The sequence below is a fragment of the Scyliorhinus torazame genome, chromosome 16, assembly GCF_047496885.1.
Source record: "Scyliorhinus torazame isolate Kashiwa2021f chromosome 16, sScyTor2.1, whole genome shotgun sequence".
Lineage (NCBI taxonomy): Eukaryota > Metazoa > Chordata > Chondrichthyes > Carcharhiniformes > Scyliorhinidae > Scyliorhinus > Scyliorhinus torazame.
The window spans coordinates 135,568,066-135,574,773 of NC_092722.1; the positions used below are offsets into that span (position 1 = coordinate 135,568,066).

The 6,708-nt window shown below is 40.5% G+C and overlaps 1 long non-coding RNA gene across 1 annotated transcript; it reads left to right on the plus strand.

The window, feature by feature from the left end:
* Positions 1 to 471: 471 nt before the first annotated feature.
* LOC140392424 (uncharacterized) lies at positions 472 to 1,473 on the plus strand. Its single transcript, XR_011935343.1, has 2 exons — positions 472 to 576; positions 1,141 to 1,473. It is a non-coding gene; the product is annotated as an uncharacterized lncRNA (long non-coding RNA).
* Positions 1,474 to 6,708: the final 5,235 nt, after the last annotated feature.

Below are 6,708 nucleotides of genomic sequence, written 5' to 3' on the forward strand. Positions count from 1 at the left end.
TTAATATTGTTACTGCTATATTAATACATTTAAAAGATTAATTTCTGTGGGTATAATTTCTGAAACACGTAATCCAGCTTTCTCGTCCTTGGCACCCAGAAGATTTGCTTGTACAGCAAAAAATCCTTGTACTCTGTCCTTGATGCTTGCGCCCTGTCCTATCTGTTGGAAGGGAGGCAGTGAGATAAGACGGAAACTTACTGTAAACTCCTTGGAACTACGAGTTCTCCATTATATCATCATCTTGGATGCATTGACGCATAAGATGTATCAACAGATGATAATAAGAGCAATCTCTTCGAATGTGGGACACATCTTGTTAACAATGTACCTTTTTTTCCCCCTCCAATTCGTTTGCAATTATACAGATCACACCCCTTCCATGACCAGTTAATAGATACGTGCTATAAAAAAAATTCTTGCAGGTGCAGCAGAGACCTTGGCCGGAGTCTGCTGCTGATTTTTTTTAATATTTCGAAAACAGTTACAGTGTGTTGTTAAATTACCCCTCAAGGTCTTTGAAATTGGATAAATGTGGATGAGAGACAGCTTCTCGGTATTCTGTCTGCAAGAGGGGTGAGTAGTACTTTTGCAGTGAAAATTAGTTGGACTTAGTTCCGAACATAGACTAGTGTCGAAGTAAACTTAGACAGCTAATGTTAATGTATTTCATTTCATCAATTGCATTTGATGACTGGACATAAGGCCAGATATGGTTAGGTAAAACTTTATTTCACAGCGGGACTGCACTATTACTTAGAGCGATGATATTTCAACACGGAACGTACTTTTTCTTAAGAGTTAAAGTATTTCAACAAAACTTTTTTTGTAAAAGGATATATTTTTTAGAAAGAGCATATCTGTCTCAAATGAGTTTTATATTGTGACACAGATAGGTTCGATCTTATAGCTTAATTTTTATACATATTTACAATTCCTGTTTGTGAAAAGCTTCGCTTTGCTGCCGCGACTAAATATAACTTGAAATAGCCGCCATGTAATTACTTGTGCAGATCGATTCATTTTTTTTGTCAATGTCATAACCCTGATAAGATTGGGGCTATCTATCCATGCAGACTTTACAGTTGAATAATTCTGCTGATCCTATTTTAACACGCTTATAATTGGCTTTATTTACAGGATTGGCACAGGACTTCCCAGAACTTCGCCTGTACTCGTTGTTCCTTTTTCCTATGCACATACCTCTTTGAGAATTTGGTCTAAAGAGGCATAGGGCATGGGAAAATGGGGCGATGGAGGCTTCGTCTTCTCATCGCCACAGACCATGAAGAAGCAGCAAGCTGCCAGAGGTCACATCATGCCGCCTCTGATCACTTTGCCCGCGTGGCTGCCAAGATATGTGAATGCTGTTCTTTTTCAAAACATTACTTTCACAGAAAACTCCAACTGCCGAATCCTTCCTTCCTCGTTATATTTCCAATCATTCCCCAAATAAAGTTATCAATATTCAGATTCGGTGCTTACGTGTTTTCTCTTGTTTCCAAGTAGTTTTTCGTACAAATAGCAAAATCGAAAGGCATAACAAAGTTACACGGAAAATATTTACTCCTCTACCCAGTGCAGCACTGATTAAACCAACTTGAGGCTATATACTTAAAACAAAATAACATGATATTTTCCTGTAGAGATGCGCCAAAGCACACCCCAGTCTGACTGTCACCGTCAACTATGCTCAATCAAACTGCCATTTTACATCAAGGAATCTTGAGCCCAAAGAGGTAAACTATTTCAAGGTACAAATATTGCATTTATGCAGCCACGGTCATGTTAGGTTTGACATGCTTTTGTGTGTCTAACATTTAATAATGCTATATTTAAAACTGGCAAATGACTGTTATTAAAGCTAAGCAATGGCTTCAGCTGCTCAAGTTCAAAGAAGCACATGGAAGTTCACATTTGCATTTAAACAAAAAAATAAAAATCATCCCATCAAAATCTACGGAAGGAAAAAGAGAGGTGGGACTCTAAATTAGGTATTCAGGGCTGCATTCAAAAATCGTCTGAGGGAATTAACAAATAATGCAAAGGCACAAATTTCTAATTCACTTAGCACAGCACTATGAACTTCACAATTTATAAAACATAAGCTGAAAAGCAATAATACGATTGCTCTGGTGGGGAGAGCCGGGTTGCTCCCTTTTTCAAAAAAACACAATAAATATTCCCTTTTTAAGTTGGGATTTGTTCTTTTTGGGGGATTTAGACCCTTCTGCCTCCCGCCGTTCCCAGTGATCTTCCCCTTTCATCCCTTCAAGAAGGTGTTTTTTGGAACAGTGATTCTGATTGCAGTCCAGAGCCAAATCGAGGTGCTTTACCTCAGTTTTAAATGGGCCGTGTTAGGTGATCAACTCCTAACAAGTAGATCTGACTCAACAGTTAGCTGGCAGCCCAGAGTAAACTTGCCACATTCCCTCAGCCCAACAGAAAGATAAATGATGGTTTTGTTTTTTTAAAGAATCCAACAATTTTACTGCAGTTGGTGCTGACAGTGGGGAAACCTGCCTCTTCCGTGTCCACGACACCAGCACCGCATTAAACCCAGTGTAAAGCACAGCTATGATTAATGTGTGGGACTATTTGACCGAGGAAGGCGCTTCAGAGCTAAGCCTTATTCTTTCCGCGGGGAGGGAAGATTCTGTCCGTCTGACAAACCCACGACATGTTCTTTATAAATATAGGATCTGGTTACACTGACTCGCCGATTAAATGACCCCCCTCCCCTGTTCATGTGCGGGCACTGATCAGAGATAACACACAATGTGTTGGTAAAATTCTGCTGATGTAAAGTGAACTCACGCTATGACATTTGCATCGTGTGACCCACTCCTTACCAACTCTGTGCAGGTTTGAGTGAGATGGGAGCTCTCAAATTTTCTGTTTAATTTAGATTTGCAGTTGTTTTTTTACATTTCACAACCAGCAGATGAATAATCACCAGGAGCCACAACCCTGGTCGATTTTCCGTCGTCATGAGGGGAAGGACATACTTTTGAAGGCTTCCCGTCCCCCTCATAGTTGTAACTTTTCAAATTACATGAAAGAGCGTTAACCTTGCATCGCAATCTCTGGTGACTTGTCTTCCTTCGGCGGTGCCCTCAGAGAGTGATTGGAGCACATTACCCAAAACAAATATATTTACACCTCAGATTTGGTTTGTCATAATCTTCCACAATTACATTAGTTTGCTTAATGAAAAATGAGTATTAAACTATTCACATTTTTAATTAACAGTTCGTGTGAGAGGATCCCGTGGGATAAAAAAATTAGCTACCTTCAGACTTCAGTGAACTGAACGCTTGACTCGCTCAGCCCTGGTGGTACCAGTAGCAATTACATGCAATATTTAATCCATAAAATCCATAGAATCCCTACAGTGCAGAAGGAGGTCTTTCGGCCCATCGAGTCTGCACCGAGCATCCAAAAGAACACCGTACCTAGGCCAGCTGCCCTGCCCTATCCCCATAACCCCAGTTAACCTGCATATCTTTGGACACTAAGGGGCAATTTAACATGGCCAATCCACCTAACCTGCACAACATTGCACTGTGGGAGGAAACCCATGCAGACACGGGGAGAAAGTACAAACTCCACACAGTCACCCAAGGTCAGAATTAAACCCCGGTCGCTGGCGCTGTGAGGCAGCAGTACTAACCAATGTGCCACCCCATGCAAGAGTATTGGCGATTGTTCGATGGGACAACACATGAAATAGGAGCAGGAGTTAGGCCACTCAACTCCGGAGCTTGCTGCACCATTCAATAAGTTCGCACCTCATCTGATCTTGAGCACCCACCAAAACCCTTTTCACAATTCCTCCTTCTGCATGTTCCTCATAGACTTGATTTATAGGGTTAGGGTTAGGTTTATAATGAAGCTTTCATAGCTAACCTATCAAATCCACAACAAAATCATAAACTGATGCTGATGAATCGAGTCAAGCTCTGCTTCCATGGAGTAACTCTCCACCCATTTTTGTGGACACAATATTTTTTTTCAGACACTTTTGAGAAAAAAATTCTAAAGTTATGAGTTCCAAAATACTCATTAAAAATACTAGTTGGCAACATGTGCACCTTCATTTTATTTATTGATTCAATTGATAAAACAAGACGATTATGACAATTTGTAAACATTTCTAACACGCAGAGTATTCTGAACCCTGTTTTCTGGTGATTAAAATGCAGGAAATTAGAAAATGCTGAAAAGAAGAAGCAAACACGGACATTGTTGGATAAATCCCGTGGATCAGTCCTGAGTAAGGCCCATATTCGGCCTGCGCCACAATCTGGAAATGTGGATGGGCTTTTTCCACTAACTTTCAAAGCGTTGATAAAAGTTAGGTCAGCTGGATTGGTTAAAATATCACATTTTTAAAATGTTAATGGTTTATGCAAACACTGAACAGAACCTTGTAGCTTTATACCCAACTCTCAAAGAGCTTTTCTGGAGGAGAGGATATGATGCTATTGCTTGCACCACACAGCAGAGTTGCACCCTTGACTCAGCACCTGATTGGAATAAATTCACTCCTTTCCAAGTAAGTATTTAACCAAATCCTGTAAATAGGCTACAATTATATTAGTGAAAGAACGGAAACTAAACTCCCAACATGCACTCAATTCTGTTAAAACACAAAAAAATAAAGCATTATTTTGAGCAGTCCATAAGATTGGATGTTCTTTCAATGAAATTGTCAGAATGGGTCCAAAATATGTTGGTGATGCTTGGCAATCTGAATAGCCACACATAGCCACAACAATATACATGATTAAGATAGGAATGTATTCTGTTGAGTCTGGATCAGTATTTCCACGATTCGATGTGTCTACATTTCATGGTGTGTCCCAACACCTGATTATTGCATTAACTAACAATCTGCTTTACTCGAGTTGTTCATTTCTTTAAGGGCTGTTTGACATCGGCCCAAGTATTAAAATGAGCGAAAACTTTATGTTTGCCTTACCAGGTTAGACATTCAGGTTTTTAAAAAAGCGAAATTATGACAATGGTTGTTACACCCTCTGTAATCTGACGTCCATTTGTGGCTGCCTTTTAGGCCACTGGGGTTTTTCTAATTAAACCTGATGCAAGTTGTTTATTTTTTTTACATTTTAAAAATAAATTTAGACTACTCAAATTAATTTTTTCCAATTAAAGGGCAATTTAGTATGGCCAATCCACCTACCTTGCACATCTTCGGGTTGTGGGGGCGAAACCCATGCAAACACGGGGAGAATGTGCAAACTCCGCACGGACAGTGACCCAGAGCCAGGATCGAACCTGGAACCTCGGCGCCGTGAGACAGCAGTGCTAACCACTGTGCCACTGTGCTGCCCGCAAGTTGTTTATTTTTTAAACCTGGAGCTGTAGCAATGGTCTCCTCATAATTGGAAAATATTTCATAGAATCATAGAATTTACAGTGCAGAAGGAGGCTATTCGGCCCATCAAATCGGCATAGGTCCTTGGAAAAAGCACCCAACTTAGCCCATACCTCCACCCTAGCCCCGTAACCCCAGCTAACCATTTTGGGTATAAAGGGCAATTTAGAAAAGCCAATCCACCTAACCTGCACATGTTTGGACTGTGAGGGGAAACCGGAGCACCCGGGAAACCTACACATACATGGGAGAACGTGCAGATTGCACACAGTGACCCAAGCCGGCAATCAAACCTGGGACCCTGGAGATGTGAAGCAACAGTGCTAACCACTGTGCAACCATGCCTCCCAAAAAATTAGAAATCTCATATTTACTGTGTAAATAAAATATTGACAGTTTTTAAGACCACATCTATTTGAATATGACTGATATTGTATGTCACTTTATAGAACCATAGAATCCCTTCAGTGTAGAAGACGGCCATTCGGCCCATTGGAACTGCACCGGCCCTATCCCCGTAGAAACCCACGCAGGCCTGAAGAGAAAGTGCAAACTCCAAACAGTCACCTAAGGCTGGAATTGAACCCGGGTCCCTATCTGATTTTAAGTTCATTCTAAATATCAAGTCTGCACATGGAAATAATTTGATAGCAAAAAGGGTCACCGCTGCCCTCGCATTTTTTTAAATTATTCAAAGGTTTTAAAAATCAGTAGGTTTAGCGGATTCTCAGCCACGATTCAGGTCTGCCAGTGAGACAGTGCATTCTTCACTTAACTGTACGAAATAAATGCAAATTTCCTGGCTGCCATAAATTAAATCTACGTTTTTAAAAAAAAGATGAGCGTCAATAAATTAAATTTGCAAAAGCCAGTGCACGAAAACAGACGAAAGAGCGAAAGCTGCTATTTTTGTGATCAGTTTAGTTAACACGGTTTGAAAAAAAGTGTTTTTAAAGAGGACTAACTACTACAGGCCGTCAGCCGAACATCCGCGGTGAGAAAGCTTTTGAGACAATAATGGGGGGGGGGCGGTGTAATAATTGTCATGTGAAGTGTATGGGATAATAAATGAAAGACAAGACTAATTTGTTAAAGACAAATCGTCTTTGACTAACTTGATCGAGTGAAGTAATGGTCTGGATTGTTGAGGACAGTGCAGTTGAAGTGTATATGATGAGCCTTCAAAAGGCTTCTGACAAAAGCGCCACACAATAAATGAGGAGATTAAAGGGAATTGGAACAGTTGTTTTTCAGACTGAAGGGAGGAACATAGTGATGTCCCCCAGGGATCGGAATTAGAAAATTGT